Below are 12,267 nucleotides of genomic sequence, written 5' to 3' on the forward strand. Positions count from 1 at the left end.
TCAGGATTCCGGAACCATTGTCAGTGCGTGGGGGAGCTCGAGAGACAACTCCACGCAGCTCTCATCAGTCTCAGGTGTTCCCTGAACGGGGAAGTCCGAGAAATAACTTCCCTGAACTTGGGGAGGCAGCCTCTGTCACTGGGATTGCCTGGAAACCCCCCCAAGCTTTCCCTGGCATAGAGACATTAGGAAAAAACCCAGGGGGGTCGAGCTTAGGCATTCCGTAAAACCCACGCGCTGCCGACATTTGGTGGAACCTCCCCAAGCTCAGGATTCCGGAACCATTGTCAGTGCGTGGGAAGCTCGACAGACAACTCCACGCAGCTCTCTTCATTCACAGGTGTTCCCTGTTAGGGGGAATTCTGAGAAATACCTTCCCTGACCTTGGGGAGGCCGCCTCTGTCACTGGGATTGACTGCAAAACACCCTAGCATTCCCTGGCACAAAGACATTAGGAAAAAACCCAGGGGAGTCGATCTTTGGCATTCCGTTAGAACCCACGCACTGTTTACAGTTGGTGGAACCTCCCCAAGCTCAGGATTCCGGAACCAATTTCAGTGTGTGGGGGAGCTCGAGAGACATCTCCACGTAGCTCTCTTCAGTCACAGGTGTTCCCTGAACGGGGAAGTCTGAGAAATATCTTCCCTGACCTTGGGGAGGCAGCCTCTGACACGGGGATTGCCTGCAAACCCCCCTAGCATTCCCTGGCACAGAGACATTAGGAAAAAACCCAAGGGAGTCGAGCTTAGGCATTCCGTTAGAACCCACGCACTGCCGACCGTTGGTGGAACCTCCCCACGCTCAGGATTCCGGAACCATTGTCATTGCATGGGGAGCTTGAGAGGCAACTCCACGCAGCTCTCTTCTGTCACAGGTGTTCCCTGTTAGGGGGAATTCTGAGAAATACCTTCCTTGACCTTGGGGAGGCAGCCTCTGTCACTGGGATTTCCTGCAAACCCCCCTAGCATTCCCTGGCACAGGGAAATTAGGACAAAACCCAGGGGAGTCGAGCTTAGGCATTCCGTTAGAACCCACGCGCTGCCGACGGTAGGTGGAACCTCCCAACGCTCAGGATTCCGGAACCATTATCAGAGCGTGAGGAGCTCGAGAGACAACTCCACGCAGCTCTCTTCTGTCACAGGTGTTCCCTGTTAGGGGGAATTCTGAGAAATACCTTCCCTGACCTTGGGGAGGCAGCCTCTGTCACTGGGATTGACTGCAAACCACCCTAGCATTCCCTGGCACAAAGACTTTGGGGGAAAACCCTGGGGAGTCGATCTTAGGCATTCCGTTAGAACCCACGCACTGTTTACAGTTGGTGGAACCTCCCCAAGCTCAGGATTCTGGAACCATTGTCAGTGCGTTGGGGAGCTCGAGAGACAACTCCACGCAGCTCTCTTCTGTCACAGGTGTTCCCTGTTAGGGGGAATTCTGAGAAATAACTTCCCTGACCTTGCGGAGGCAGCCTCTGTCACTGGGATTGCCTGCAAACCCCCCTAGCATTCCCTGGCACAGAGAAATTAGGAAAAAACCCAGGGGAGTCGAGCTTAGGCATTCCGTTAGAACCCACGCGCTGCCGACATTTGGTGGAACCTCCCCACGCTCAGGATTCCGGAACAATTGTCAGTGCGTGGGAAGCTCGACAGACAACTCCACGCAGCTCTCTTCATTCACAGGTGTTCCCTGTTAGGGGGAATTCTGAGAAATACCTTCCCTGACTTTGGGAATGCCGCCTCTGTCACTGGGATTGCCTGCAAACACCCCTAGCATTCCCTGGCACAGGGACATTAGGAAAAAACCCAGGGGAGTCGAGCATAGGCATTCCGTTATAACCCATGCGCTGCCGACCTATTGTGGAACCTCCCCACGCTCAGGATTCCGGAACCATTGTCAGTGCGTGGGGGAGCTCGAGAGACAACTCCACGCAGCTCTCATCAGTCTCAGGTGTTCCCTGAACGGGGAAGTCCGAGAAATAACTTCCCTGAACTTGGGGAGGCAGCCTCTGTCACTGGGATTGCCTGGAAACCCCCCCAAGCTTTCCCTGGCATAGAGACATTAGGAAAAAACCCAGGGGGGTCGAGCTTAGGCATTCCGTAAAACCCACGCGCTGCCGACATTTGGTGGAACCTCCCCAAGCTCAGGATTCCGGAACCATTGTCAGTGCGTGGGAAGCTCGACAGACAACTCCACGCAGCTCTCTTCATTCACAGGTGTTCCCTGTTAGGGGGAATTCTGAGAAATACCTTCCCTGACCTTGGGGAGGCCGCCTCTGTCACTGGGATTGACTGCAAAACACCCTAGCATTCCCTGGCACAAAGACATTAGGAAAAAACCCAGGGGAGTCGATCTTTGGCATTCCGTTAGAACCCACGCACTGTTTACAGTTGGTGGAACCTCCCCAAGCTCAGGATTCCGGAACCAATTTCAGTGTGTGGGGGAGCTCGAGAGACATCTCCACGTAGCTCTCTTCAGTCACAGGTGTTCCCTGAACGGGGAAGTCTGAGAAATATCTTCCCTGACCTTGGGGAGGCAGCCTCTGACACGGGGATTGCCTGCAAACCCCCCTAGCATTCCCTGGCACAGAGACATTAGGAAAAAACCCAAGGGAGTCGAGCTTAGGCATTCCGTTAGAACCCACGCACTGCCGACCGTTGGTGGAACCTCCCCACGCTCAGGATTCCGGAACCATTGTCATTGCATGGGGAGCTTGAGAGGCAACTCCACGCAGCTCTCTTCTGTCACAGGTGTTCCCTGTTAGGGGGAATTCTGAGAAATACCTTCCTTGACCTTGGGGAGGCAGCCTCTGTCACTGGGATTTCCTGAAAACCCCCCTAGCATTCCCTGGCACAGGGAAATTAGGACAAAACCCAGGGGAGTCGAGCTTAGGCATTCCGTTAGAACCCACGCGCTGCCGACGGTAGGTGGAACCTCCCAACGCTCAGGATTCCGGAACCATTATCAGAGCGTGAGGAGCTCGAGAGATAACTCCACGCAGCTCTCTTCTGTCACAGGTGTTCCCTGTTAGGGGGAATTCTGAGAAATACCTTCCCTGACCTTGGGGAGGCAGCCTCTGTCACTGGGATTGACTGCAAACCACCCTAGCATTCCCTGGCACAAAGACTTTGGGGGAAAACCCTGGGGAGTCGATCTTAGGCATTCCGTTAGAACCCACGCACTGTTTACAGTTGGTGGAACCTCCCCAAGCTCAGGATTCTGGAACCATTGTCAGTGCGTTGGGGAGCTCGAGAGACAACTCCACGCAGCTCTCTTCTGTCACAGGTGTTCCCTGTTAGGGGGAATTCTGAGAAATAACTTCCCTGACCTTGCGGAGGCAGCCTCTGTCACTGGGATTGCCTGCAAACCCCCCTAGCATTCCCTGGCACAGAGAAATTAGGAAAAAACCCAGGGGAGTCGAGCTTAGGCATTCCGTTAAAACCCACGCACTGTTTAGCGTTGGTGGAACCTCCCCACGCTCAGGATTCCGGAACCATTGTCAGTGCGTTGGGGAGCTCGAGAGAGAACTCCACGCAGCTCTCTTCAGTGACAGGTGTTCCCTGAACGGGAAAGTCCGAGAAATACCTTCCCTGACCTTGGGGAGGCAGCCTCTGTCACTGGGATTGCCTGCAAACCCCCCTAGCATTCCCTGGCACAGAGACATTAGGAAAAAACTAAGGGGAGTCGAGCTTAGGCATTCCGTTAGAACCCACGCGCTGCCGACATTTGGTGGAACCTCCCCAAGCTCAGGATTCCGGAACCATTGTCAGTGCGTGGGAAGCTCGACAGACAACTCCACGCAGCTCTCTTCATTCACAGGTGTTCCCTGTTAGGGGGAATTCTGAGAAATACCTTCCCTGACTTTGGGAATGCCGCCTCTGTCACTGGGATTGCCTGCAAACACCCCTAGCATTCCCTGGCACAGGGACATTAGGAAAAAACCCAGGGGAGTCGAGCATAGGCATTCCGTTATAACCCATGCGCTGCTGACCGATTGTGGAACCTCCCAACGCTCAGGATTCCGGAACCATTATCAGAGCATGAGGAGCTCGAGAGACAACTCCACGCAGCTCTCTTCTGTCACAGGTGTTCCCTGTTAGGGGGAATTCTGAGAAATACCTTCCCTGACCTTGGGGAGGCAGCCTCTGTCACTGGGATTGCCTGCAAACCCCCCTAGCATTCCCTGGCACAGAGAAATTAGGAAAAAACCCAGGGGAGTCGAGCTTAGGCATTCCGTTAAAACCCACGCACTGTTTAGCGTTGGTGGAACCTCCCCACGCTCAGGATTCCGGAACCATTGTCAGTGCGTTGGGGAGCTCGAGAGAGAACTCCACGCAGCTCTCTTCAGTGACAGGTGTTCCCTGAACGGGAAAGTCCGAGAAATACCTTCCCTGACCTAGGGGAGGCAGCCTCTGTCACTGGGATTGCCTGCAAACCCCCCTAGCATTCCCTGGCACAGAGACATTAGGAAAAAACTAAGGGGAGTCGAGCTTAGGCATTCCGTTAGAACCCACGCGCTGCCGACATTTGGTGGAACCTCCCCAAGCTCAGGATTCCGGAACAATTGTCAGTGCGTGGGAAGCTCGACAGACAACTCCACGCAGCTCTCTTCATTCACAGGTGTTCCCTGTTAGGGGGAATTCTGAGAAATACCTTCCCTGACTTTGGGAATGCCGCCTCTGTCACTGGGATTGCCTGCAAACACCCCTAGCATTCCCTGGCACAGGGACATTAGGAAAAAACCCAGGGGAGTCGAGCATAGGCATTCCGTTATAACCCATGCGCTGCTGACCGATTGTGGAACCTCCCCACGCTCAGGATTCCGGAACCATTGTCAGTGCGTGGGGGAGCTCGAGAGAAAACTCCACGCAGCTCTCATCAGTCTCAGGTGTTCCCTGAACGGGGAAGTCCGAGAAATAACTTCCCTGAACTTGGGGAGGCAGCCTCTGTCACTGGGATTGACTGCAAACCACCCTAGCATTCCCTGGCACAAAGACATTAGGAAAAAACCCAGGGGAGTCGATCTTAGGCATTCCGTTAGAACCCACGGACTGTTTACAGTTGGTGGAACCTCCCCAAGCTCAGGATTCCGGAACCAATTTCAGTGTGTGTGGGAGCTCGTGAGACATCTCCACGTAGCTCTCTTCAGTCACAGGTGTTCCCTGAACGGGGAAGTCTGAGAAATATCTTCCCTGACCTTGAGGAGGCAGCCTCTGACACGGGGATTGCCTGCAAACACCCCTAGCATTCCCTGGCACAGAGACGTTAGGAAAAAACCCAAGGGAGTCGAGCTTAGGCATTCCGTTAGAACCCATGCGCTGCCGACCCTTGGTGGAACCTCCCCACGCTCAGGATTCCGGAACCATTGTCAGTGCGTGGTGGAGCTCGAGAGACAACTCCACGCAGCTCTCTTCAGTCTCAGGTGTTCCCTGAGCGGGGAAGACCGAGAAATACCTTCCCTGAACTTGGGGAGGCAGCCTCTGACACTGGGATTGCCTGCAAACACCGCAAGCATTCCCTGGCACAGAGATATTAGGAAAAATCCCAGGGGAGTCGAGCTTAGGCATTTCGTTATATCCTACACGATGCCGACCGTTGGTGGAACCTCCCCACGCTCAGGATTCTGGAACCATTGTAAGTGCGTTGGGGAGCTCGAGAGACAACTCCACGCAGCTCACTTCTGTCACAGGTGTTCCCTGTTAGGGGGAATTCTGATAAATAACTTCCCTGACCTTGCGGAGGCAGCCTCTGTCACTGGGATTGCCTGCAAACCCCCCTAGCATTCCCTGGCACAGAGAAATTAGGAAAAAACCCAGGGGAGTCGAGCTTAGGCATTCCGTTAAAACCCACGCACTGTTTAGCGTTGGTGGAACCTCCCCACGCTCAGGATTCCGGAACCATTTTCAGTGCGTTGGGGAGCTCTAGAGAGAACTCCACGCAGCTCTCTTCAGTGACAGGTGTTCCCTGAACGGGGAAGTCCGAGAAATACCTTCCCTGACCTTGGGGAGGCAGCCTCTGTCACTGGGATTGCCTGCAAACCCCCCTAGCATTCCCTGGCACAGAGACATTAGGAAAAAACCAAGGGGAGTCGAGCTTAGGCATTCCGTTACAACCCACGCGCTGCCGACATTTGGTGGAACCTCCCCAAGCTCAGGATTCCGGAACCATTGTCAGTACGTGGGAAGCTCGACAGACAACTCCACGCAGCTCTCTTCATTCACAGGTGTTCCCTGTTAGGGGGAATTCTGAGAAATACCTTCCCTGATTTTGGGAATGCCGCCTCTGTCACTGGGATTGCCTGCAAACACCCCTAGCATTCCCTGGCACAGGGACATTAGGAAAAAACCCAGGGGAGTCGAGCATAGGCATTCCGTTATAACCCATGCGCTGCCGACCGATTGTGGAACCTCCCCACGCTCAGGATTCCGGAAACATTGTCAGTGCGTGGGGGAGCTCGAGAGACAACTCCACGCAGCTCTCATCAGTCTCAGGTGTTCCCTGAACGGGGAAGTCCGAGAAATAACTTCCCTGAACTTGGGGAGGCAGCCTCTGTCACTGGGATTGCCTGCAAACCCCCCAAGCTTTCCCTGGCATAGAGACATTAGGAAAAAACCCATTGGAGTCGAGCTAAGGCATTCCGTTAGAACCCACGCGCTGCTTACATTTGGTGGATCCTCCCCACGCTCAGGATTCTGGAACAATTGTCAGTGAGTGGGGAGCACGAGAGACAACTCCATGAAGCTCTCTTCAGTCACAGGTGTTCCCTGTTATGTGGAATTCTGAGAAATACCTTCCCTGACCTTGGGGAGGCAGCCTCTGTCACTGGGATTGACTGCAAACCACCCTAGCATTCCCTGGCACAAAGACATTAGGGAAAAACCCAGGGGAGTCGATCTTAGGCATTCCGTTAGAACACACGCACTGTTTACAGTTGGTGGAACCTCCCCAAGCTCAGGATTCCGGAACCAATTTCAGTGTGTGTGGGAGCTCGAGAGACATCTCCACGTAGCTCTCTTCAGTCACAGGTGTTCCCTGAACGGGGAAGTCTGAGAAATATCTTCCCTGACCTTGAGGAGGCAGCCTCTGACACGGGGATTGCCTGCAAACACCCCTAGCATTCCCTGGCACAGAGACGTTAGGAAAAAACCCAAGGGAGTCGAGCTTAGGCATTCCGTTAGAACCCATGCGCTACCGACCCTTGGTGGAACCTCCCCACGCTCAGGATTCCGGAACCATTGTCAGTGCGTGGTGGAGCTCGAAAGACAACTCCACGCAGCTCTCTTCAGTCTCAGGTGTTCCCTGAGCGGGGAAGACCGAGAAATACCTTCCCTGAACTTGGGGAGGCAGCCTCTGACACTGGGATTGCCTGCAAACACCGCAAGCATTCCCTGGCACAGAGATATTAGGAAAAATCCCAGGGGAGTCGAGCTTAGGCATTTCGTTATAACCTACACGATGCCGACCGTTGGTGGAACCTCCCCACGCTCAGGATTCTGGAACCATTGTAAGTGCGTTGGGGAGCTCGAGAGACAACTCCACGCAGCTCACTTCTGTCACAGGTGTTCCCTGTTAGGGGGAATTCTGATAAATAACTTCCCTGACCTTGCGGAGGCAGCCTCTGTCACTGGGATTGCCTGCAAACCCCACTAGCATTCCCTGGCACACAGAAATTAGGAAAAAACCCAGGGGAGTTGAGCTTAGGCATTCCGTTAAAACCCACGCACTGTTTAGCGTTGGTGGAACCTCCCCACGCTCAGGATTCCGGAACCATTTTCAGTGCGTTGGGGAGCTCTAGAGAGAACTCCACGCAGCTCTCTTCAGTGACAGCTGTTCCCTGAACGGGGAAGTCCGAGAAATACCTTCCCTGACCTTGGGGAGGCAGCCTCTGTCACTGGGATTGCCTGCAAACCCCCCTAGCATTCCCTGGCACAGAGACATTAGGAAAAAACCAAGGGGAGTCGAGCTTAGGCATTCCGTTACAACCCACGCGCTGCCGACATTTGGTGGAACCTCCCCAAGCTCAGGATTCCGGAACCATTGTCAGTACGTGGGAAGCTCGACAGACAACTCCACGCAGCTCTCTTCATTCACAGGTGTTCCCTGTTAGGGGGAATTCTGAGAAATACCTTCCCTGATTTTGGGAATGCCGCCTCTGTCACTGGGATTGCCTGCAAACACCCCTAGCATTCCCTGGCACAGGGACATTAGGAAAAAACCCAGGGGAGTCGAGCATAGGCATTCCGTTATAACCCATGCGCTGCCGACCGATTGTGGAACCTCCCCACGCTCAGGATTCCGGAAACATTGTCAGTGCGTGGGGGAGCTCGAGAGACAACTCCACGCAGCTCTCATCAGTCTCAGGTGTTCCCTGAACGGGGAAGTCCGAGAAATAACTTCCCTGAACTTGGGGAGGCAGCCTCTGTCACTGGGATTGCCTGCAAACCCCCCAAGCTTTCCCTGGCATAGAGACATTAGGAAAAAACCCATTGGAGTCGAGCTAAGGCATTCCGTTAGAACCCACGCGCTGCTTACATTTGGTGGATCCTCCGCACGCTCAGGATTCTGGAACAATTGTCAGTGAGTGGGGAGCACGAGAGACAACTCCATGAAGCTCTCTTCAGTCACAGGTGTTCCCTGTTAGGTGGAATTCTGAGAAATACCTTCCCTGACCTTGGGGAGGCAGCCTCTGTCACTGGGATTGACTGCAAACCACCCTAGCATTCCCTGGCACAAAGACATTAGGGAAAAACCCAGGGGAGTCGATCTTAGGCATTCCGTTAGAACACACGCACTGTTTACAGTTGGTGGAACCTCCCCAAGCTCAGGATTCCGGAACCATTTTCAGTGTGTGGGGGAGCTCGAGAGACATCTCCACGCAGCTCTCTTCAGTCACAGGTGTTCTCTGAACGGGGAAGTCTGAGAAATATCTTCCCTGAACTTGGGGAGGCAGCCTCTGACACGGGGAATGCTTGCAAACACCCCTAGTATTCCCTGGCACAGAGACATTAGGAAAAAAACCAGAGGAGTCGAGCTTAGGCATTCCGTTAGAACCCACGCACTGCCGACCGTTGGTGGAACCTCCCCACGCTCAGGATTCCGGAACCATTGTCATTGCATGGGGAGCTCGAGAGACAACTCCACGCAGCTCTCTTCTGTCACAGGTGTTCCCTGTTAGGGGGAATTCTGAGAAATACCTTCCTTGACCTTGGGGAGGCAGCCTCTGTCACTGGGATTTCCTGCAAACCCCCTAGCATTCCCTGGCACAGAGAAATTAGGACAAAACCCAGGGGAGTCGAGCTTAGGCATTCCGTTAGAACCCACGCGCTGCTGACGGTTGGTGGAACCTCCCAACGCTCAGGATTCCGGAACCATTATCAGAGCGTGAGGAGCTCGAGAGACAACTCCACGCAGCTCTCTTCTGTCACAGGTGTTCCCTGTTAGGGGGAAATCTGAGAAATACTTTCCCTGACATTGGGGAGGCAGCCTCTGTCACTGGGATTTCCTGCAAACCCCCCTAGCATTCTCTGGCAAAGAGAAATTAGGACAAAACCCAGGGGAGTCGAGCTAAGGCATTCCGTTATAACCCACGCAATGCCGACGGTTTGTAAAACCTCCCCACGCTCAGGATTCCAGAACAATTGGCAGTGCGTGGGGAGCTCGAGAGACAAATCCACGCAGCTTTCTTCAGTCACAGGTGTTCCCTGTAAGGGGGAATTCTGAGAAATAACTTCCCTGAACTTGGGGAGGCAGCCTCTGTCACTGGGATTTCCTGTAAACACCCCTAGCATTCCCTGGCACAGAGATATTAGGAAAAATCCCAGGGGAGTCGAGCTTAGGCATTCCATTAGAACCCACCCGCTGCCGACCGTTGCTGGAAACTACACACGCTCAGGATTCCAGAACAATTGCCAGTGCGTGGGGATCTCGAGAGACAACTCCACGCAGCTCTCTTCAGTCTCAGGTGTTCCCTGAACGGGGAAGTCCGAGAAATACCTTCCCTGAACTTGGGGAGGCAGCCTCTGTCACTGGGATTGCCTGCAAACACCCCAAGCATTCCCTGGCACAGAGACATTAGGAAAAAACCCAGGGGAGTCGAGCTTAGGCATTCCGTTATAACCCACGCAATGCCGACCGTTGGTGGAACCTCCCCACGCTCAGGATCCCGGAACCATTGTCAGTGCGAGTGGGAGATCGACAGGCAACTCGACGCAGCTGTCTTCAGTGACAGGTGTTCCCTGAACGGGGAAGTCCGAGAAATAACTTCCCTGACTTTGGGAATGCAGCCTCTGTCACTGGGATTGCCTGCAAACCACCGAGCATTCCCTGGCACAGAGACATTAGGAAAAAACCCAGGGGAGTCGAGCTTAGGCATTCCGTTAGAACCCACGCGCTGCCGATCGTGGGTGGAACCTCCCCACGCTCAGGATTCCGGAAACAATATCAGTGCGTGGGGTGCTCGAGATACAACTCCACGCATCTCCCTTCAGTCACAGGTGTTCCCTGTTAGGGGGAATTCTGGGAAATACTTTCCCTGAACTTGGGGAGGCAGCCTCTGTCACTGGGATTGCCTGCAAACCCCCCTAGCATTCCCTGGCACAGAGACATTAGGAAAAAACCCAGGGGAGTCGAGCTTAGGCTTTCCGTTAGAACCAACGCGCTGCCGACAGTTGGTGGTACCTCCCCACACTCAGGATTCCGGAACAATTGTCAGTGCGTGGGGAGCTCGAGAGACAACTCCACGCAGCTCTCTTCAGTCACAGGTGATCCCTGTTAGGGGGAATTCTGAGAAATACCTTCTCTGAACTTGTGGAGGCAGCCTCTGTCACTGGGATTGCCTGCAAACCCCCCAAGCATTCCCTGGCACAGAGACATTAGGAAAAACCCAGGGGAGTCGAGCTTAGGCATTCCGTTAGAACCCACGCGCTGCCGACCATGGGTGGAACCTCCCCACGCTCAGGATTCCGGAACCATTGTCAGTGCGTGCGGGAGTTCGACAGACAACTCCACGCAGCTCTCTTCAGTGACAGGTGTTCCCTGAACGGGGAAGTCCGAGAAATACCTTCCCTGATCTTGGGGAGGCAGCCTCTGTCACTGCGATTGCATGCAAACACACCTAGCATTCCCTGGCACAGAGACATTAGGAAAAAACCCAGGGGAGTCGAACTTAGGTATTCCGTTAGAACACACGCCCTGCTTACCATTGGTGGAACCTCCCCACGCTCAGGATTCTGGAACCATTGTCAGTGCGTGGGGAGCTCGAGAGACAACTCCACGCAGCTCTTTTCCGTCACAGGTGTTCCCTGCTAGGGGGAATTCTGAGAAATACCTTCCCTGACCTTGGGGAGGCAGGCTCTGTCAATCGGATTTCCTGCAAACACCCCCAGCATTCCCTGGCACAGAGACATTTGGAAAAATCCCAGGGGATTCGAACTTAGGCATTCTGTTAGAAAACATGCGCTGCCGACAGTTGGTGGAACCTCCCCTCTCTCAGGATTCCGGAAAAATTTTCAGTGCGTGGGGAGCTCAAGAGACAACTCCACGCTGCTCTCTTCAGTCACAGGTGTTCCCTGAACGGGGAAGTCCGAGAAATACCTTCCCTGAATTTGGGGATGCAGCCTCTGTCACTGGGATTGCCTGCAAACCACCGAGCATTCCCTGGCACAGAGACATTAGGAAAAAACCCAGGGGAGACGAGCTTATGAATTCCGTTAGAACCCAATGCTGCCGGCCGTTGGTGGAACCTCCCCACGCTCAGGATTCCGGAACCATTGTCAGTGCGTGGGGGAGCTCGATATAAAACTCCACGCAGCTCTCTTCAGTCACAGGTGTTACCTGAACGGGGAAGTCCGAGAAATAACTTCCCTGACTTTGTGGAGGCAGCCTCTGTCACTGGGATTGCCTGCAAGCCCCCCTAGAATTCCCTGGCACAGAGACATTAGGAAAAAACCCAGGGGAGACGAGCTTAGGCATTCCGTTAGAACCCACGTGCTGCCGACTTTTGGTGGAACCTCCCCAATCTCAGGATTCTGGAACCATTGTCAGTGCGTGGGGGAGCTCGAGAGACAACACCACGCAGCTCTCTTCAGTCACAAGTGTTCCCTCTTAAGGGGAATTCTGAGAAATACCTTCCCTGACCTTGGGGAGGCAGCCTCTGTCACTGGGATTTCCTGTAAACCCCCCTAGCATTCCCTGGCACAGAGATATTAGGAAAAGCCCAGGGGTGTCGAGCTTAGGCATTCCGTTAGAATCCACGCGCTGCCGACAGTTGGTGGA

Source organism: Vicugna pacos, unplaced genomic scaffold (assembly GCF_048564905.1).
Source record: "Vicugna pacos unplaced genomic scaffold, VicPac4 SAC-SAT, whole genome shotgun sequence".
In the NCBI taxonomy this organism is placed as follows: Eukaryota; Metazoa; Chordata; class Mammalia; order Artiodactyla; family Camelidae; genus Vicugna; species Vicugna pacos.